We start from the raw sequence: 23034 nt of genomic DNA, 5'->3' as shown, positions 1-23034 counted from the left end.
ACCTCACACCAGTCAGAATGGTTAAGGCCAAAATCTCAGGTGACAGCAGATGCTGGCACACCAGTCAGAATGGTTAAGGCCAAAATCTCAGGTGACAGCAGATGCTGGCGAGGATGTGGAGAAAGAGGAACACCTCCATTGTTGGTGGGATTACAAACTGGTACAACTGATCTGGAAACCAGTCTGGTGGTTCCTCAGAAAATTGAACATAGTGCCACCTGAGGACCTAGCTGTACCACTCCTGGGCATATACCCAAAAGATGTTCAAGCAGACAATAAGGACACATGCTCCATTATGTTCATAGCATCCTTATTTATAATAGCCAGAAGCTGGAAAGAACCCAGATGTCCTTCAACAGAGGAATGGATACAGAAAATGTGGTACATTTACGCAATGGAATACTACTCAGCTATTAAGAACAATGACTTTGTGACACTCTTAGGGAAATGGTTAGAACTATAAAATATCATCCTGAGTAATAACCTAGTCACAAAAGAACACACATGGTATGCACTCACTGATAAGTGGATATTAGCCCAAAAGCTTGGAATACCCAAGATGCAATTCACAGACCACATGTAGCTCAAGAAAAAGGAAGACCAAAATGAGGATGCTTTAGTCCTTCTTAGAAGGGGGAACAAAATACTCACAGGAGGAAATACACGAGCAAAGCATGAAGCAGAGCTATCTTCTGAGAGGCTCTGCCAGAGCCTGACAAATACCGATGAGGATGCTTGCAACTAAGCATTGGACTGAGCATGGGGATCCCAATGGAGGAGTTAGGGAAAGGACTGAAAGAGCTGAGGGGATTGTGGAAGAACAACAATACTGAAAGAGCTGAGGGGGATTGTTCTTAGGAAGAACAACAATATCAACCAACCAGCACCCCCACCCCCAGAGCTACCAGGGACTAAACTACCAACCAAAGAGTACATAGGAAGGGAGTCCTGGCTCTAACCACATACATAGCACGGGATGACATTGTCTGGCATCAATAGGAGGAGAATCCTTTGGTCCTGTAAAGGCTTATTTTCCAAGTGTAGGGAAATGCCAGGGTGTTGAGGTGGGAGTGGGTGGGTGGGAGGGGGAGTATCCTCATAGAAGCAGGGGGAGGGGGAATGGGAGAGGGAGGAACCTGGAAAGGGAATAATATCTGAAATGTAAATACAGAAAATATCCAAAAAAACCCAAAACAAAACAAAAACAAAAACAAAAAAACCACAAAACCAAAAAACAAAAAAACCACAAAAGCAAAAAATAAAAAAGAAAGCTTTATTTTTACTTATTTTTTGTTGTTATTTGTGTTATTTGTGTGTGTGTATGTACCATGTATATGCAGGTACCCCTGGGATCCAAACAGGGTGTTAGATACTTTAGCGTTAGAAGTGCTCATGAGCTATCTGATGTAGGTGCCGGGAATTGAACCTGGATTCCCTGGAAGAGCAGTAAGTCCAGTTAATCACTGAGCTATCTCTCTAGCTCCTCTCCACCATGGTTTTTTTTTTCTTTTTTTTTATTATTAACTTGAGTATTTCTTATATACATTTCGAGTGTTATTCCCTTTCCCGGTTTCCGGGCAAACATCCCCCTCCCCCCTCCCCTTCCTTATGGGTGTTCCCCTCCCAACCCTCCCCCATTGCTACCCTCTCCCCAACAGTCTAGTTCACTGGGGGTTCAGTCTTAGCAGGACCCAGGGCTTCCCCTTCCACTGGTGCTCTTACTAGGATATTCATTGCTACCTATGAGGTCAGAGTCCAGGGTCAGTCCATGTATAGTCTTTGGGTAGTGGCTTAGTCCCTGGAAACTCTGGTTGGTTGGCATTGCTGTACATATGGGGTCTCGAGCTCCTTCAAGCTCTTCCAGTTCTTTCTCTGATTCCTTCAACGGGGGTCCTGTTCTCAGTTCAGTGGTTTCCTGCTGGCATACGCCTCTGTATTTGCTGTATTCTGGCTGTGTCTCTCAGGAGTGATCTGCATTCACATTTTGATCATCCGTCTTGAGTTTCATTTGTTCTAGGCATCTAGGGTAATTCAAGCATTTGGGCTAATAGCCACTTATCAATGAGTACATACCATGTATGTCTTTCTGTGATTAGGTTAGCTCACTCAGGATGATATTTTCCAGTTCCAACCATTTGCCTACAAATTTCATAAAAGTCGTTGTTTTTGATAGCTGAGTAATATTCCATTGTGTAGATGTACCACATTTTCTGTATCCATTCCTCTGTTGAAGGGCATCTGGGTTCTTTCCAGCTTCTGGCTATTATAAATAAGGCTGCGATGAACATAGTGGAGCACGTGTCTTTTTTCTTTTATATGTTGGGGCATCTTTTGGGTATATGCCCAAGAGAGGTATAGCTGGATCCTCAGGCAGTTCAATGTCCAATTTTCTGAGGAACCTCCAGACTGATTTCCAGAATGGTTGTACCAGTCTGCAATCCCACCAACAATGGAGGAGTGTTCCTCTTTCTCTGCATCCTCGCCAGCATCTGCTGTCACCTGAGTTTTTGATCTTAGCCATTCTCACTGGTGTGAGGTGAAATCTCAGGGTTGTTTTGATTTGCATTTCCCTTATGACTAAAGATGTTGAACATTTCTTTAGGTGTTTCTCGCCATTCGGCATTCCTCAGCTGTGAATTCTTTGTTTAGCTCTGAACCCCATTTTTTAATAGGGTTATTTGTCTCCTGTGGTCTAACTTCTTGAGTTCTTTGTATATTTTGGATATAAGCCCTCTATCTGTTGTAGGATTGGTAAAGATCTTTTCCCAATCTGTTGGTTGCCTTTTTGTCCTAACCACAGTGTCCTTTGCCTTACATCCACCATGGTTTTTGAACTCTCATATATATCCCTTTCATTTTCCTTTATCCTTTCCCTTCATCAATCACAGTGGAGATAATCGACTTCGGTCTGACCAATCACAGGGCACTACTATCATCAGTGGTGCAGGTCAGTCACATGCTTATTTGCCCCAGTGGCATAATGGAGTTATGTTTTTTTGAGTGCTGATTCTAGAAGGGAGGAGTCTTGAGTCCTGTGGAAGAATGGGTAGTAAGACTGAGCATGGGAGCTCTGACAGGGACTCACTGCTCACTGCATGAAGAATTTTCTGACTGGAAGGTGGCAGTACTGAGGACAGCAGTCATGGGGCATGGAGAAATGCTGCCCAACAGCTATGTTATATAAATGCCTCAAATGGGCTCTGATTCTCTGGTTAGAAAAACAAAATCCTACTTCACTATTCATATGATTTCACGGATGGATTCCTTAAACTTGCTACACTGTGCAAATTCTGGTAGAAATTCTAAGGGTCCCTGCTAGTAGAACACAGTGTGATGGTTTATTCAGGGACAAAAAGATGTTCCAGTCCTTAAGTCTTCTTTGTTCCCACTAAGTGGTGCTGTTATTTTAGAAACCAAATCACGCCTATCTAGTTGGAGAAATGTGATATGGATGTGGGACTGAGGCATTTTGGGATAGAAGATGAACAAAACTTTCTGGAGCCTGTTGTCGTCGTCATTGTTATGTTGTTCTGGTTTAAGGCAGGATTCTTGGGAATGGGTACCAAGGAATCCCTCCAGACTACAGGATACTTCATAGATAGGACTAAGATTGTAGTCTAATATTTTCTGTGTCAATGTCTTGGTCATGTTTTGGGAGATGTTTCTATTAGAAACAAGAAAATAAAATGATATATGTTGTATTTGACCTTTTAAAAGACTTTACAATATAATAATTGTGATGGTTTGAATATTCTTGGCCCAGGGAGAGGTATTAATAGGAGGTGTGGCCTTGTTGGAGTAAGTGTGCCTTCTTGGAGGAAGTGTGCCACGGTGAGCATGGGCTTTAAGACCCTCATCCTAGTTACCTGGAAGCCAGTCTTCTCCTAGCAGTCTTTAGATGAAGATGTAGAACTCTCAGCTCCCCCTGCACCATGCTTGTATGGGCACTGCCATTCTCCTTCCTTAATGATAATGGACTGAACCTCTGAACCTGTAATCCATCCTCAATTAGATAGTATCCTTATAAGAGTTTCCTTGGACACAGTGTCTATTCACAGCAGTAAAAACCTAACTAAGACAATGATACTTTCACATATGTGTATACAATGCATTTTGGCTACACTTCAACCTTCACTTTCCCTAAGTCTGCTGAGATCCGTTCCCAACTTCTTGTAATCTTTTACAAACTATATCACATCAAATCCAATTAGTGTTGCATATTTATGTCCATGGATATGGGGCCAGCCACTAGACTGTGGTCAAAGTACCAGGGATCACACAAAGAAAACTGATCCTCGCCCCAATCCCCAAGTCATCAACTGTCAACAGCTTCTTAGCTAAGGGTGGGACTAGGGAATCCCCTTCCCATACCCATTGAAGACATTTTTATGAATATAATTTGGGCGGGAACATTTAGTAAAGATGAAGTTAATACTTAAATGTAGCCATGATGCAGAAGCAGTGAGAAAGATCCAAAGAGTAGGGGGCCCATTACAGTGGTTGGTTGGGGTTAAAGTTGTGTCAGAGATGTGCGACTTTTAGTTTTGCAATGGGAACTTCCTGGGCAAATAGAATGAGTTGGTCACCATACTTGAGGACCCTTTGAACATCTTATTCTTCAGCACATTTGCCAAACACCTGCTAGGTGTTTTTTCTAGAGTTGTACAGATAAATAAGAAACCATTCTTGCCTCAGATGATCTTTAGAGTCATGAAATGAAACTCAAAATGGGATCCCTCCTAAGAAACTCTGTGGCACTATGAACTGTCACAAGGTTTTCCTCTGAACATTTGTGTTTATAGCTGATGTTGATCAAGAGAAGCACAAAGAGCAAACAATAGAAATAAAATCGAGTTTTACTTGGGAATGGGATTGTGAATGGAAAAGGACAGTGCAATGGGAATGTGGACAGCACAGAAAGCTGTAGGCATGCTCAGAGGAATCAAGACACCACATGGAAAGGCAAGCAGGAGAAGGATTGCATAAGAGCTTAAATGATTTATAATAAAGCTGGCATCTTTAGAGCTTTTGGGGCATCTGTCTTCACCAAATTCCTTTCTGTTTAGAGTAGCTTTAGTCTGTCTAGAAGCTGTGGTTGTGAGAGAGGGTTGGTTTTGGTGATAGTTTATATCAGACATTTAGAGGTAAGAACATTTTATTTAAAAATCGTATACTTATTTGAAAGGAGGTGTTCAGCAGTGAGGGAGAGGGAACTGGGAGTCCTAGATGCCAGGGACCCAAGATGTTACCAAGACCCAATTGGGAGGACATTAGCCAAAATAACCAACAAAGAGGAAACAGAACCTGTAGAGACCGTATCTAGTGGATAGGAACAGCCACTAGTCGAGGGATGGGGCCACCTCCCTTCCTCAAAAATATTAATCCAGAATTGCTCCTGTCAAAAGGAAATGCAGGGACAAAGAGTGGAGCAGAGACAGAAGGAAAGGCCATCCAGAGGCTGCCCCACCTGGGGATCCATTCCTTCTGCTGACTTCAAACCCAGACACCGTTGCTGATGCCAAGAAGCACTAACTGACAGGAGCCTGGTATAGCTATCCCCTGAGAGGCTCTGCCAGAGCCTGACCAATACAGATGTGGATGCAGAAACATCGGACTGAGCATGCATGCAGGGACCCCAATGGAGAAGTTAGGGAAAGGACTGAAGGAGCTGAAGAGGTTTGCAAGCCCATAGGAAGGACAACAATATCAACTAAACCGACACCCCAGAGTTCCCAGGGACTAAACCACCAACCAAAGTGTACACAGGGGTGGGGGACCCATGGCTGCAGCAGGATATGTAGCTGAGAATTGCCTTATCTGGTATCAATGGGAGGAGAGCCTCTTAGTCCTGTGGAGACTTGATACCACAATGTAGGGGAATATTTCTAGGGCACTGAGGTAGGAGTGGGTGGGTGGGTGAATACCCTCATAGAGATAGGGGAAGAGGGGATGGGATATGGAGCTTGTGGAGAGGAAACTAGGAAGTAGAATAGCATTTGAAATGTAAATAAATAAAATAACCAATAAAAAAGGAAAAAGAAACCCCAAACCCACAATCATACACTTTGTTTTTGGCTAACAGAAGTGATTTCATCTTGACTCTAACACCTTCTACAATGTGAAATCATAATGTAGGAATTTGACTTGTATGCTTTGCATGCACTGCATTTAAATATGCTGGCAATTTACTATGACTGGTTGATTAGACAGTAATGAAGTCCTATTGAATAGGAGTTCTGTTATCTATCTGAAATTACCGCTGCCGGTTCTCTGTCTGGATCATATAGATCCAGCTGGCACATAGTTCACAGTTGTTGAGAGTGTCCCTGCCAACAGCTCATCATTGGATCTTCTAATGAATTGCTCTTGATTCATAGCAGCCATGTCAATAGAAGGTGTCTAGGAAAAGTATGGCCATGCAGCCAAAGCCCTTTCAAGGACTAGTCTTGCATGAAATTTCCAGAGCTTTCTGTGAGATCAGGAGTCACCTTGTTGCTACTCCAATTTTCTCTAGTTTCTTTCTTTCTTTCTTTTTTTATTGGATTTTTTAAAATTTGCATTTCAAATGTTATTCCCTTTCCCGGTTTCCTGTCCATAAGCTCCCTATCTCCTCCCCCTCCCCTTCTCCAATGAGGGTGTTTCCCTCCCCATCCACCCCCTACCAACTTCCAGACCTCCTGACATTCCCTTACTCTGGGGGGTTCAACCTTGACAAGACCCAGGGCTTCTCCTTCCTTTGGTGCTCAATAAGGCCATCCTCTGCTACACATGCAGCTGAAGCCATGGATCAGTCCATGTATAGTCTTTGTGTAGTGGTTTAGTCCCTGGGAGCTATGGTTGGTTGGCATTGTTGTTCTTATGGGGTTGCAAGCTCCTTCAGCTCTTTCAGTGCTTTCTCTAATTCCTCTAACAGGGGTCCCTTTCTCAGTTCAATGGTTTGCTGCTAACATTCGCCTCTGTATTTGACATGCTCTGGCTGTGCCTCTCAGAAGACATCTATATCTGGTTCCTGTCAGCATGTACTTCTTAGCTTCATCAATCTTTATCTAGTTTTGGTGACTATATATATATGGGCCACAGGGGCAGGCTCTGAATAGCTGTCCCTTCAGTCTCTGCTCCAAACTTTGCCTTGATATCCCGTCTTATGAATATTTTTGTTCCCCCTTTCAAGAAGGAGTGAAGCACCCACACTTTGGTTATCCTTCTTCTTGAGCTTCACGTGGTCTGTGGATTGTATCTTGGGTAATTCAAGTTTTTGGGCTAATATCCACTTATGGAGTGAGTACATACCACATGTGTTTTTCTATGATTGGGTTACCTCACTCAGGATATTTTCTAGTTCCATCCATTTGCCTAAGAATTTCATGAAGTCATTGTTTTTGATAGCTGAGTAGTACTCCATTGTATAGATGTACTACATTTTCTGTATCCATTCCTCTGTTAAAGGGTAATTTTGTTGAGTATAGGCTTTTGTAGTAGGATCTGATAACTTTTGAATTTCTCAGATTCTATTGTTATGTTTCTCTTTTCATTTCTGATTTTGTTAATTTGGATACACTCTCTGTGTGCTCTCGTTAGTCTGGCTAAGGGTTTATCTATCTTGTTGATTTTCTCAAAGAACCAACTTTTGGTTCTGTTGATTCTTTCTATGGTCCTTTTTGTTTCTACTTGGTTGATTTCAGCTCTGAGTTTGATTATTTCCTGCCTTCTACTCCTCCTGGGTGTATTTGCTTCTTTTTGTTCTAGAGCTTTTAGGTGTGTTGTCAAGCTGCTGACATATTCTCTCTCCTGTTTCTTTTTGCAGGCACTCAGAGCTATGAGTTTTCCTCTTAGTACCGCTTTCATTGTGTCCCATAAGTTTGGGAATGTTGTGTCTTCATTTTCATTAAATTCTAAGAAGTCTTTATTTTCTTTCTTTATTTCTTCCTTGACCAAGTTGTCATTGAGTAGAGCATTGTTCAACTTCCATGTATATGTGGGCTTTCTGTCATTATTGCTGTTATTGAAGACCAGTCTTAGTGAATGGTGATCTGATAGAATGCATGGGATTATTTCTATCTTCCTGTATCTGTTGAGGCCTGTTTTGTGACCGATTATATGGCCAATTTTGGAGAAGGTATTGTGAGGTGCTGAGAAGAAGGAATATTCTTTTGTTTTAGGATGAAATGTTCTATAAATATCTGTTAAGTCCATTTGGTTCATAACTTCTGTTAGTTTCTCTATGTCTATGTTTAATTTCTGTTTCCATTATCTGTCCATTGATGAGAGTGGGGTGTTGAAATCTCCTATTATTGTGTGAGGTGCAATGTGTGCATTGAGCTTTAGTAAGGTTTATTTTATGAATATAGGTGCCCCTGTATTTGGATCATAGATGTTCGGAATTGAGAGTTCATCTTGGTGTACTTTTCCTTTGATAAGTCTGAAATTGTGAGGAGCTGTCCGAGGAGCTGTCCTCACAGATGTGAGGAGCTGTCCGAGGAGCTGTCCTTACATACTCCATTACAAGATGGCACCAGCATCTGGCAGAACGCACCTAGTAAAAAGGGCAATACGCAGGCGCCTGGTAACTTCCCTACTCGAAGGGACACGTACGTTATGGTACGTCATCTGGCATAATTGGCAGCGACCAGTCAGAGAGTGACACGTCCTAGGCGGATAGTTTCCTATATAAGGACGGTTATTCCTCACTTTCGGCGTCTCCGCATTGTAGCTTATGCTCTCCCTCTCAAGGCGCAGATAAAGCTTTTTTGTAGAAGGATCCTGTGTGTGCCGCGTCGTTCCTGCTGGCGAGACGTAGCGCGGGACATGAAATATCCTTCCTTATCTTTTTTGATAACTTTTGGTTGAAAGTCTATTTTATTTTTGATATTAAAATGGCTACTCCAGATTGTTTCTTCAGACCATTTGCTTGGAAAGTTGTTTTCCAGTCTTTCACTCTGAGGTAGTATCTGTCTTTGTCACTGAGTTGTGTTTCCTGCATGCGGCAAAAAGGTGGGTCCTCTTTACATATCTAGTTTGTTAGTCTATGTCTTTTTATTGGGGAATTGAGCCCATTGATTTTAAGAGATATTAAGGACTAGTGATTGTTGCTTCCTGTTATTTTTGTTGTTAGAGGTGGAATTATGTTTGTGTGTCTTTCTTCTTTTGGTTTCATTGAAAGGAGATTACTTTCTTGCTTTTTGTAGTGTGTAGTTCCCCCCTTGTGTTGGAGTTTTCCATCTATTATCCTTTGTAGGGCTGATTTTGTAGAAAGATATTGTGTAAATTTGGTTTTGTCATGGAAATCTTGGTTTCTTCATCTATGTTAATTGAGAGTTTTTCTGGATATAGTATCCTGGGCTGGCATTTGTGTTCTCTTAGTGTCTGGATGACAGCTGCCCAGGATCTTCTGGCTTTCATAGTCTCTGTTGAGAAGTCTGGTGTAATTCTGATAGGTCTGCCTTTATATGTTACTTGACCTTTTTCCCTTACTGCTTTTAATATTCTTTCTTTGTTTTGTGCATTTGATGTTTTGACTATTATGTGACGGGAGGAATTTCTTTTCTGTCCAATCTATTTGGGGTTCTGTAGGCTTCTTGTATGTTTATGGGCATCTTTTTTTTTTTTTTTTTTTTTTTTTAGGTTAGGGAAGTTTTCTTCTGTAATTTTGTTGAATATATTTACTGGCCCTTTAAGTTGGGAGTCTTCACTCTCTTCTATACCTTTTATCCTTAGGTTTGACCTTCTCATTGTGTCCTGGATTTCCTGAACGTTTTGTGCTAGGAGCTTTATGCATTTTACATTATCTTTGATGGTTGTGTTGATGTTTTCTATGGTAACTTCTGCAACTGAGATTCTCTCTTCCATCTCTGTATTCTGTTGGTGATGCTTGCATCTATGACTCCTGATCTCTTCCCTAGGTTTTCTATCTCCAGGGTTGTCTCTCTTTGTGCATCTTTTATTGCTTCTATTTCAAATTTTAAATCCTGGATAGTTTTGTCCATTTCCTTCACCTGTTTGGTCGTGTTTTCCTGTAATTCTTTAAGGGATTCTTTAAGGGATTTTTGTGTTTCCTCTTTAAGGCCTTCTATTTATTTACTTGTGTATTCTGTATTTCTATAAGGGAGTTATTTATGTCCTTCTTAAAGTCCTTCATCATCATCATCGTCATAAAATGTGATTTTAAATCTAAACCTTGCTTTTCCGGTGTGTTTGGATATCTAATATTTTCTTTGGTGGGTTCTGATGATGTCAAGTAGTCTTGGTTTCTGTTGCTTAGGTGCTTGCCTCTCCCTATCAGGTTGTTTTTTGATGTTGGCTTGTCTTGCTGACTCTGAAAGTGGCTTGGCCTTCCTGTAATCCTATGTATCAGCATTCCTGTAAACCTGTTTTCTGATAACAGAGAGCTCTGCTCTCAGGTGTGTAGGCTCTCCTGGCAACTGGCTTTCAGCTCCTGGTGTAGGCAGAAACCCAAAGGGTCCTGCCTCTGGCTTCTTCTAGGTTTCTGTGCCCAGGGTGCACAGATGACACTAGGCAATTTCCTCTTGGGTCAGGAATGTGGGCAGAAAGTATTTGTCTCCTCTGGGTTCTCAGGAGTGTCTGCTCTCACCCCCAAGGGATTTGGGTCTTCCCCTAGTTTCTTATAATTTTCTCCTCAAAGTACTCTTGTAACAGATGGTATTACCTGTTTATTTTTGTATTCAACCTCTAGGACCTCAGAGTGTTGTGGTACTTTAAGACTGGGGCATTATGGAAGGACAGCTTAAAATGGGGCCACTAGAATGTGAGTCCCAATCCAAGCTCACTGCTGTTTGTGTAACAAGAAAATTTGGACACACAAAGGGATAAGAGTGACACAGAGACACAGAGAAAAGGATCCCTTAGGATATAGAAAGACACTGGCCATGTGCAAAGTAAGAAGAAAACCTTGTAGAAACAGCTTGTGGTTTGTTGTTCTTGGACATCTGCTCTCCAGAACCATGGAAAATAAGGTTCTCTTGTTTAACAGTCACCCCTGCCAGATCCTTTTCTCTTTATATTCTATAATGTCAAAATCTATTGAATAATAAAATGTACAGAACCTGCAATCATCTTTATTGGCTATGAATTCTAAATTTCACTTGCCTGTATTCATAGACAGGCAATTTTACTGAGTTGTACCACTTACTACATATAAATATACATATTTATATAGTTACATCTGTCAGGATGGGCTAAGAAAGGGTTAAAGAGGCAGCATGTTCAAAGGTAGGGGAGGGCAAAGGCAGAGAGAGGGCTGCCACAGATCTAAAGAAAACTACATCTCCTAGATGTAGATCAGAGTGGCAGGAACTTTCAAGGATGCAGTGTAGATCAGGCTGGCCTCAGATTTTCTGTGTAGTTTAGGCTGGACTTGAACTTTAAACCTTCTGACTCTATACCTTTCAGAGACTAGGATTGCAGGTGTGTGCCACCATATGTCGTTTTCAAGTGTCATTTTGATGTTGGCTATGTGCCATAGATGAGAGAAACTGCCCATGAGCTAGAGTCTGAGTACAGAGATAGACATGCTTCTAGTTGGTGCGACAATTTTCTTCTTCTTTTTTAATGGGTGTCCCAGCAGACTGATACAACTTCAAACTTCCACTTTCAAAAAAAAAAAAAAAACATTCACTTTCATGAGGCTCATCCTCACAGTGTCTTTCTTCAGGATCCCTAACTACAAATACTGCTTTGCATTGAAATAACTCAGAATTGAGATGGAAAGGCAAGCTGTTATGCATTGGTTCTCAACCTGTGGGTCTTGACCCCTTTGGAAGTCAAGCGACCCTTTCAAAGGGGTTGCATATTGGATATCTTTTGTAGCAGATATCTACATTTATGATTCACAACAGTAGCAAAATTATAGTCATGAAGTGGTACTGAAAATAATTTTATATCTGGGGGTCACCACAACATAGGCAACCATATTAAAGGGTCATAGGATTAGGAAGGGGTTAAATATTTCTACTGGCTTCTCTCTTGAAGCTTTGTGAGATTTGAAATTTAAGAAAGATTGAAAGTTATAAATGTCCTTTTCATTTTGGCCTAGTCATATGTCGATGTTTTGTCTATAGGAAACAAATATATTTTCAACATTTTGTTGAATGATAAAAATTTGCAATAAAGTGAACTCGCAAAGTCAGGCAACTGTTCTTAGCAGGTATGACACTTGGCAGATGAACTGGGCCCCTGGCAGGTCATTTGCTTAGAAGAATCTGCTGAGAAGAGTTCTTAGGATTAAAAAGAAAACATGGGCTAACAATAATTATTAGGTATGTTCAGAGGAAGGGGAGAATTATAATATTTGAAATTGAGAGTATAATTATAGAGAGAAGACTTGACTAACAACTTTTGGAAATATTTTTAAACCTACAAAATTGCTGATTTTGTTAGGGACAACTCCCCCTAAGATTTCCTATAGTGAATTAAGTTTATAAGGCACGCTGAATATGTGTAGAGACCCTGATCCATAAGTGCCCAGTTAGGGGCAGTTACCAGAAAAGTTTCAGGGCAGAGGAACTCTCTTAATCAGAATACTCCCAGACAGTGGTGCATGGGAGCTGTTTATAAATCTACAGTTAATTTTTCAGAAATCGGGGCTGTTAAAATTAGCCATTATTAGTGACAGCAAAATGACTCAGCACTACAGGGCACTTGCTGTTTTTTTGCAGAGGATCTGGGTTCATTTTCCAACACTCATATTGGACAGTTTAAAACTGCCTGTAACTTCAGTTTCAGGGGATCTTATGCCCGCATCTGGTCTTAATGGGCACTGGGGCACATGGGGTGCACATATATATATATAAATAGGGATATACACATAATGTAAAAACAAAATACATCTGAAAATCAGCTGTTCTTGAAATTAGGTGTAGACATAATATAGCACAAAAGTGCCTGGAAGCAGCAAGTCTGCTCTATTTGCTTCCAATAGCCAGTCTGTGTGCATTTACCAGCACATCAAGAGGCCCACAGGTCCTCAAACATGTAAATTTGTTTGTTATTTCTCTACAGTATTATTCTGCAGGTGTGTGCTACCATCCCGATTTGCTTTTGCTGGCTGTTTCATGTTCTATACATTCACCTTTGCTCTTCTGCGTTATGCTTACCCACTTTGTCTCAGTGCCTTCCCTTTCTTCAAGGTCTGTGCTAAGTATCATTTTGTTCAGGAGCACATTCCTATTATTCCTGCCTCCTCTTCCTCATCTTATCATTCCTGAGTCTTTTAACCCTCTGATATGTCTATTCAGATTCTTTAAAGTTTGTTAAGCACAAAAGCAATATTATACTTATGTGCACTTCTTTAAAATTTTATTTTTAATTATGCATGTGGGTTTGTAGAGTGCAATATCCTTAATGACCAGAAGGGGAGTCAGATCCCTGGAGCTGGAATTATTGGCAGTCATAAGCTGCTTGATGTGGGTGCTAGGAACTGAACTTGGGTTCTTTGCAAGAGCAGCAAATGCTCTTAGCCATCTCTTCAGACCCCATGTGATACAGTTATATATATGATATATGATATATATGATACAGTATATATGATATATACTAATACCTATAAAATTACACATTCCCACAGGATTCAGTTGGAGAAGAAAAGAAACCTACCATTTGTGAAAACATGGATGAATCAGGAAGACAGCATGTTAAATGAAGTGAGTTGAGTTTAGAAAGACAAGCCTCCGTGATGTCTCTTATTTGTGTAATCTGATCTTACAAGTAGGCATAGAATAGTGGTCTCCAGAGTTTGAGGAGGTTGGGGTGTGAGGTGAATTTACTGAGTTAAAAGATGTGTGACCGCAGGTGTGAGGGGCAACTCCCCCCACCCCCCGTCCCCGCTTTTTGTTTTTATTGGATTTTTTAATTTACATTTCAAGTGTTATTCCCTTTCCTGATTTCCTGGATATAAGCCCCTTATTCTGTCCCTCTCCCCTTCTTCTATAAGGGTGTTCTTCTCCCAACCATCCCCCCCTTCCCAACCCTACATTCCCTTACACTGGGGGGTCCAGCCTTGGCAGAACCAAGGGCTTCTCCTTCCATTGGTGCCGAACAAGGCCATCTGCTGCTACATATACAGTTGGAGCCCTGGGTCAGTCCATGGGTAGTGGTTTAGTCCCTGGAAGCTCTGGTTGGTTGGCATTGTTGGTCTTATGGGTTTGCAAGCCCCTTCAGCTCCTTCAATTCTTTCTCTAATTCCTCCAACGGGGGTCCCATTCTCAGTTCAATGGTTTGCTGCTAGCATTCACCTCTGCATTTGACATGCTCTGGCTGTGAGGAGCAACTTTCAAAATTTCTGTTATACACCCCCCCCATAACACATACACACACACACACACACACACACACACACACACATACACACACACACCTATGTTGTGTACTTGAGAATGGAGATGTGTGTATAGGTATGTGTGTCATACCTGTGTATGCATATACATACCTCTCGTGTGTGTGTGCATGTGTGCGTGTGTGTGTGTGTGTGTGTGTGTGTGTGTGTGTGTATGTCTATTTAGGTCAGAGAACAGACTCAGTTGTTATTCCTCAGATACTGTCTGCCTCACTTATTTTTTAAAGATTTATTTATTTTATGTATATGAGTGTACTGTTGCTTTCTTCAGACACACCAGATGAAGGCATCGGATCCTACTACAGATGGTTGTGAGCCACCATGTGGTTGCTGGGAATTGAACTCAGGACTTCTGGAAGAGCAGACAGTGCTCTTAACCACTGAGCCATCTCTTCAGCCCCATCTGCCTCATTTTTTAAGATACCTTCTCATTGGCCTGGAACTTGCCAACTAAGTTTAGGCAGGTGGCCAGAGAGCCCCACAATTCTGCCTGTCTCTGAGATTGCAAGAACAGGTCACCATGCCCTTCTTTGTACATGAGTTCTGGAGATGTCATTGTTAGTTTGTTGTTGGTGTTGTGTTTTTTTCCAATTTGATACCAGACAGTCATTTGGAAAGAAGGAATCTCAGTTGAGAAAAAGTCCCTATTATATTGGCCTCTGGGCAGAACTGTGAACATTTTTTTTAATTAATCAATATGGGAGGGCCTCGCTTACTGTGGTGGTACCATCTTTTGGAAAGTGGTCCTGAGTTTCAGAGGAAAGTAGGTTGAGCAATCCTGAAGGCTTAGCACAGTAAGCAGTGTTCGTTCCTGGTTCCCACTTGGGTCGCTCCTTCCAGGTTCCTGCCTCAAGACTCGGTCCTGACTGTCTTTGCTGCTGCACTATGATGAGGAGACACAAGCTGAGACAAACCCTTTCCTTCTGTTCTGTGTGACTTTCACCAGGATGTTCCATCAGAGCAGTAGAAACCATGATGGAGGTATAATAGAACTCAGGTCCTCAGGCTTTCAAGGGAGGTACTTTGCCAACTCATCTAGCATCTTAGAGTAGGTGTGACCACAGAATAACTACTGTGTTCACAAGCTGCATTTAAGCTGTCTATGATGTATATACATTTCAAAACATCTCATTGTCCAAGATTAAAAAAAAAACTGGACCCTGTTGATTTAAAACCAATCAAAGGAAAAAGGTCCTTCTCCTTGTGGAAGGCTGTGGACTTTGTTTTAGGCCACTCTACTGTCGTAGTGACAGTTGGTTTCTAGACCTGCCCTGTGAGCCAGCACATCTGGCTGTATGTCAGTTTTAACCTTAACTAATCTCTTTCCTATCTTGTACAATGGATAGAAGGGATGTCAGCAGCTGTTGTCTAAAGTCCCTTCCAGCACTTCCCTTCTAATAAATTCTGGTTGAACTAAACCTATGTCCCCATGGGACCACGAGTTCTTCCAGAGTTTATAGCACAGATGTGTATTTGTCCAAGTCAATTGCCTGATGCAAGTTCCTCATGGTAGGTTTCCAACACAGGCTTAATTTTGACATGAGTAATACTTGTAGGCAGATATTGCATATAGAATCCTCTCTAAGAGGTTATGGTCTGAATCAATGAGTAAGTCCAATTTACATCATCTTGACATGTTTCTGTAAAGTTCCGTAAGATCTTAGTCACTTTAAGACAATCTCCTTATGTTTCTATGAGTGACTCAGGATTTGCAGGGAAGCTTGCTGTATATAATCACAACCAGGCTGGTGAGTCAAAACCCCTGTGAATGATTACTCTCAGGCAGGAATGCCTTTGGGAACCTCACTACATACTGGGTTAGCACTTCTATCTGGTCTCATGGAAACACAGCAAGAGATGGGGCTTAGGGGAGAGACACAATGGGATAAGATGCTGGCTCTAGGGTACATCTGTCTTGCTTCTTAGAGAGATCAATCACATGAAATTCTAGCTTATGTACTTTTATTTTCATTTATTTTAGGAGAAGATGCCTGTCGATGAGGTTTCTGACATGCAAATATAAATGGTTTGCCTACAGTTACTTGTGGAGTTTTAATAATTAAATTTGATTTTTCTTATTATTTCTGTGCTAGGGGTTGAAGTCCAGCCCTTGTGAGGTAGGCACTGTACCTTGGGGTTATATTTCTAAGTTTCTGCTAGTCATGTAGCTCGTCACTTCCTTATGTAACAATCATGCTATTCCTTAACTTAAGCCAAGATCACAGGACCAGTATGTAGGACGAAGCCTTCCCTCTCTAGATCTGTAGTCAGTTTACTTCCTATGACCCCAGGGTTTCATTCCAGAATTCTCCAGACCACGTTTTCTATAGACGTTCCACAGCCTTTTTTGTTTGTTTCTTTGGAGATAAGGTTTCTCCCATTCATTACATCTCAACTGCAGTCTCTGTTGGTGTTCTAAGCTCCACCTCCACAGCTACCTGGGAACAGCCAGGTATGCTCCGCCCCACAGTTGCCTAGCAACAGCCAGCTGTATCTGACTCTATAAAGGGGGCTGCTTGCCCCCTCCTCTCCCACTTGTTCTCTTTGTTCTTCTCTGCTCTTCCTTGTCTCTTTTCTCCCCATACGCCCTTCCCCCCATATGCCCATGGCCAGCCTCCTTTCCTCTTCTCTCTTCTTCTCTCATTAAACCTCTCCACATGGTAACCATGTTGGCTTGGTGTGTTTTGTCCCGGCAGGAGCCAAGATTTAAACAACATTCGTGCCTCCTGTGAGGATTTTGATCTCCCCGTGCCCACATGGCCTGGTGCTCCACCGCCCCGCCACTGACCACAGGGCGGAGGATAGGCCTTTCCCACTATATGTCTCTGCTGCCTGTGGTGGTCCCCAGTCCTGGGCAAGGTTGCAGTTGGGCACTCTTGAGGAGCTATGGAGCCGCAGTGGGGAGGGATGGAGCTGTGTGCTCTCACCACATTGCCCGCCTTCCACCCTGGGCCTGGGGCACAGTTGAGGTAACAGATGTTCCAATCTTCTCTCATAGACACAGACATTTCTTTTGGACCTGTTCCTTCTGACCTATCCTCAGATGGTTCCACAAACCCTGGGCAACAAGGAAACAGCCAACTCTAACATTGGACAAACATTCCCATACCTACTTTTCTAGGTTCCCTAGAGACACCCCAAAGCAAGCAGGAAGTAGTCAGAGATCACAATGACCCTATTCCTGCTCCACCATCGCTTCTAATTTTTCTTTTTAATTAAATCAAAACGGGGGAATGTTGGTATTCTGTCTAAGCTCTACCCCCACAGCTACCTGGGAACAGCCAGGTATGCTCCACCCCGCAGTTGCCTAGCAACAGCCAGCAGTGCCTGACACTATAAAGGAGGCTGCTTGCCCCCGCCTTTCCCTCTTGTTCTCTTTGTTCTTCTTCTCTGCTCTTCCCTGTCCCTTCTCTCCCCATCCTCCCCACTTCCCTCCACATGCTCATGGCCGGCCTCCTTTCCTCTCCTCTCCTCTCCTTCTTTCATTAAACCTCTCCACGTGGAAACCATGTTGGCTTGGTGTGTTCCGTCTGGGCTTGAGCCAAGATTTAAACAACAACAGTCTCCTTCCTTCACTCCCCTCAGTCCTTCCCCTGTCCTTTCCTCTCTCAAAGACCAACTGCTCCTCTGTTCCAGAGAGAGAAAGAGAGAGAGAGAGAGAGAGAGAGAGAGAGAGAGAGAGAGAGAGAGAACCTCCCAGGGATATTCATTGATTACATGGTAACACGGTAGGAGGAAAAGGCAAAAGAATCCCATTGTTGGGAGTCCCATAAGAATACCAAGCAACATAACCATATGGTATATGCAGAGGACCTAGCTCAGACCCACACACGGTCCATGTTAGTCATTTCAGCTTCTGTTGATTCTCTGGGCTGTGTTCTTGTTGGCCTTGACCCCTCTAGCTCCTGCAATATTTCTCCCTCTTCTGTGGGGTTCTCCTACATTTTACAGGTGAACTGGAGGCAGGTGGGAATAGGATTGGGGGACAGAGGTGGAGCGAGAGACTACTGGAAGATATGACTGGAATTGAGTGGTACTTGGGTGGCAATGTACACAGCAGTCTTTATTTTTTTTCTATTCTCATCTCCTTGCATTTTTATTTGCTTGATTTCTTTCCCCCTCTTCCTCTTTGTCCTTCACCTGCTTTCTGGCTTTGATGGTACGAGTCAGACACTAAGTAGACACTAACTAGACTTCCTGTTTCCTGCTGCTAACTTCTCTCTCCTTCTCTGATAGTGTCTTTGGAGAGCTACTTGAGGTGCGACCACAGCAGGTGGGACTTCCTTGTGCCCTCCCGAAGGTGTCCTAGCACATTGCTAAGCATCCACTCTTGGTTGCCTATGCCAGATGTTTGCCATCTGGTAAGAAAGGGAAGGTCGCTCTTCTTGCAGAAGTGGAGAACACAGGAGGAGTGAGAACAGAGCCAGGGGAGAGGATGAAGAGAACAGCAGAGCAGTGGTGGGTCAGGACTCATTAGGATACATCAATGATGTCTTAATTTTTAAAAATGATTTCTTTAAGAGTTTCATAGAACATGTTTTGAACACTTTAAGCTCCTTTGCCCAACTATTCCCAGACCCACCAGATCCCTACTTACCCAGGTTTGTTTAAAAAAAAAATCCTTCAAGACAATTTATGCTGCCCAAATGTTCTTGGATATATGGTCTTCCATTGAAGGACACACTTTTTTTTTTATCTTTATTAACTTGAGTATTTCTTATTTACATTTCGATTGTTATTCCCTTTCCCGGTTCCCGGTTTCTGGGCCAACATTCCCCTAACCCCTCCCCCTCTCCTTCTATATTGGTGTTCCCCTCTCCATCCTCCCCCCATTACCGCCCTCCCCCCAACAATCACCTTCACTGGGGGTTCAGTCTTGGCAGGACCAAGGGCTTCCCCTTCCACTGGTGATCTTACTAGGCTATTCATTGCTACCTATGAGGTTGGAGCCCAGGGTCAGTCCATGTATAGTCTTTGGGTATGGCTTAGTCTGAAGGTCCCACTCTTAGGAAAGCTGTCTTTCCGTTTCCTTGTACCTGACAATGGCTAATAGAATCATAGCAAGGTGTGGGTTTGTGTGCACAGCTCCCCATTCATGCTGCCGGTTAGTCTGGCTTGGTCTTGCACAGGTTTGTACCTGTTGTCGCAATGGCTGTGTATGTGCAGTTGTGCCCAGATGACTGTGTTCCTTGCCACCATCAGTCATCTTTAGTGCTTACACTCCTTTTGCCCCCTCTTCTGAAATGATCCCTGAAACTTAGGGTATGGTATATTTGTTATCTTTAGGCTTGAGCATTCTGCAATCCCTTATGCTATGCACCTTGGCTAGTTGTGGGTCTCTGAGTTGATCACTGTACAGCAAATAGAAGCTTCTCTGATGAGGATGAGAGGTGTATTAGTCTATGAGCATAATGATCAGTCATTGGAATTGGTTTAATGCTATGTCCATTCAGCAGAACAGCAGTAGTGGGGTCTCTCCTAGAGCCCATGAGCTCTCTAAGCCACAGGTTCTTGGACTCATAATAATGCCAGGTATGGGTTTCATCTTGTGGAACAGGACTTAAAAGCAGAAAGTCAGAAATGTCAGAAAGTGGTTGGCAAAGAACTCACTGATATTTCTTTAATCTGATTTCAATTGTGAACAGTTAGTGTTAAAAACAGGCAATACATTACCACTGCCTAGAGGTGGTGGTGGTAGGAGAAAGGGAGAGTTATTATTACTGTGATTTTCAGTGCTTGGGATTGAACCCAGGGCCTTATTCATGTTAGGCAGTCTGTCTACTAAGTGACACCCTAGCCCATTAAGGTGGGGAGGTGCAGGAGGCACAGCTTAGAGAATGCATGGAGGAACCAGAACTGAATGCACAGGCCCGTTTTCTTCCAGGGAAGGATGGCTGTTCACCTGGAAGGCTGGGGTGGATGTTGTCTGACAACCCGGTGATCTTTTGCTGTTCTGTGGAGCCTGAGTTCACCTGAATCCTTCCCAATCCTGAATATTGTTGTGCCCCAATTCTGAACTTAGTCACTCAGTGAATGGAATCCAGACATTCTCCACCAATAGAACCTCCCCTGACGCTTATTCCAAATCCTTCCTCCCCAGGCCCTTACCCCAGCACTGCTTATTAGGCCATAGAACTCATTCTTGTTGTAAAGGTCACAGGTGCTTTGCCACCTTGCGAGGCAGTTTTGACTTACGTCATCCCAGAAGCTTCATTGTGATCATTGTCACATGAAAACCTTTCCCTAAAATTTTACTGTGCTTACAGATGTAAGCAAAGTAAATGCCGAGGTCAGACTCTGGGAAACTGACCTAGAACCTGCTTAAAGTGATGCTGACCCAACCCCACCCCAAGTTCCAGTTTTCTCCTCACTCGATGTTTCCCTGCTGCTAGTAACACATTCAGGGACCTGACAGGGAGGGAATTTTTGTCTTATGTATGTAGAGTTTCTGTCTTGGAAGAGGATGAACTCTGGACATAGATGGTACAGCCACCGTAAATGTACTCAAGACCACATAACTTGATACCAACTGAGCTGGTGTATTTCCTGCTCTGTGAGTTGTAACACAGTTTCAAAAGTAAAACCCACAGGATAAAAAGTGTGCTTAGCTTCACACAACACTGAGAAAAAAACCCCAGTAGTCTATATTTACAATATTTTGTGGAAACTGACCCTCTAGTACCAGTGTCAGAGATTGAGGAGTATCAGGAGAAAATAAATTAAGGGGACAGTTAAACTAGGGCTGAAGGATTGGTAGCCATGGAAACCTCTCTCAGCCCTGGTTATCAAAGGAAGAAGCAAGTGCATGCTGATCTGGAAGCAGGACCTGTCACACAAAAGGAACAGCTAGTGCAAAGCCCTGCAGCCGGAGAGAACAACTTGGAAGATTCCAGAAACTGAAACAAGAGCCCTGTGGGGGCTGGCGCAGGCAGAGAAAGACAGATCAGTAGGAGATGGAGTTGAGGCAGGGAACTGGCTTGCTGGAGCGCAGCTAGGCTGTCTGTGGTTACTTTGAAACTACAAGAGTTGGGGAGTGTGATCCATAAACTCCAAACTCTTTGCTAGATTTTTGTTGTTGTTGTTCACAGAAAACATTTGCCCACCTCCATTTTAGAGCTTACAAGTAAAGATATTGCATCACTTGATGGAATTGTATAAAGATACCTGTGGGTACACTTTCCCCACCCCCTATGTATTATGTAATACAATGTAGGGAAAAGGGGAGAGAAAGAGGTGAGGGTGAGCGTGAGGGATAGGAATAGGGGGAGGAGGAGAGGGAGGAGGAGGGAGAGGGAGAGCATGGATGGTGGAGTGGGTCCTTTTTTTATCTGCAGCACATCTGGCACCCAGGGCAGTGGTAGCAGGGACTGACATAAGCAATTGCTAGGTCCCCAAGGGCAGGTCAGCAGAATTGCTTGTACACTAACATTATTATATGTATATCAGAACACATGAGACTAAGTGCAGGGCTCTCCTTGTTCCCTGTTGATCCACTGTAGAATAAGACTGGGCTTGAGAAGTAAGGCAAGAAGTCTTGCTTAAGGACCTGGAGGACCTGGTCCTCCACTTAAGGGAGTGGAACCAAGTCCTTATAAAAATAGCTTTACAGCCCAGGTACCCCACTGCCTTTGAGCAGAAAAAAGAAAATTGCATCTTTCTCTGTAATTTGAGAGCCAAACAACCAAAGCAAACCAGGGAAATACTATTTACCCAAGGAAAAGATACACAAGAAGCTATTTTTAAACAGTGGTTTTTTTGTTGTTTGATTAGTAAAATAAAGGTGAGTAGAGTTGATTTCTGAAAAATTCTCTTCTCATTCTCAATTCTTGGGGAAGCAACACGCACATTAACAAGGTAGATGATGTGATGGAGAAGCTTGACTGATGCAGAATGTATGTATATATGATGGTATATACATACAAACATACATATACTCAAATATATACACATACACATACATACATATGTATACACACACAAACATACATGCATACATATAAACAAACATACACACATACATGCCTACATGCACACATACACATATACATTTACATATATACACACATACATAGATACACACATATACATACATATACATACACATACACACCAACATACACACATACATATATACACACATACACACATACATACATAATGCACACAAACACACATACACACTTATATACATACATACATACATACATATATACATACATATACACATACATATACACACATATACATACATACATATACACATACATATTTACATACATACATACACATGTACAAACACACACATGCATACACACACACACACACACTCAGAAAGCTGCTTTTGTTTTAAATCAGCAGTAGATTAAGGCAAATAACAAGTCACTAGAGAGAAGGATTTCCTGTGTTTCTCAAATTGTCAGATACTCAAAATGTTCCAGTGGAGGAAACAGAGATGACCACAGTGAAGAATGAAAGGGAATCTGGATCCTTGAACCTGGATGAAGATCGTGCCTAGGCCTTTCTGGTCAGGAATATGTACCATGGGATTTTCCAAGAAGTGAGTTTTGGCTAGCTGTGGTGAAATCATGAATCACAAAATAATGACATTGTGAGCTGTAAACAGTTTTAATTTATACAGGTGACATTTAAAATGCTAATCAGACCTTCAGATAATTGCTGGAAGTTGG

This window comes from Rattus rattus, chromosome 6 (assembly GCF_011064425.1).
Source record: "Rattus rattus isolate New Zealand chromosome 6, Rrattus_CSIRO_v1, whole genome shotgun sequence".
NCBI lineage: Eukaryota > Metazoa > Chordata > Mammalia > Rodentia > Muridae > Rattus > Rattus rattus.
This window is presented reverse-complemented; position numbering follows the sequence as displayed.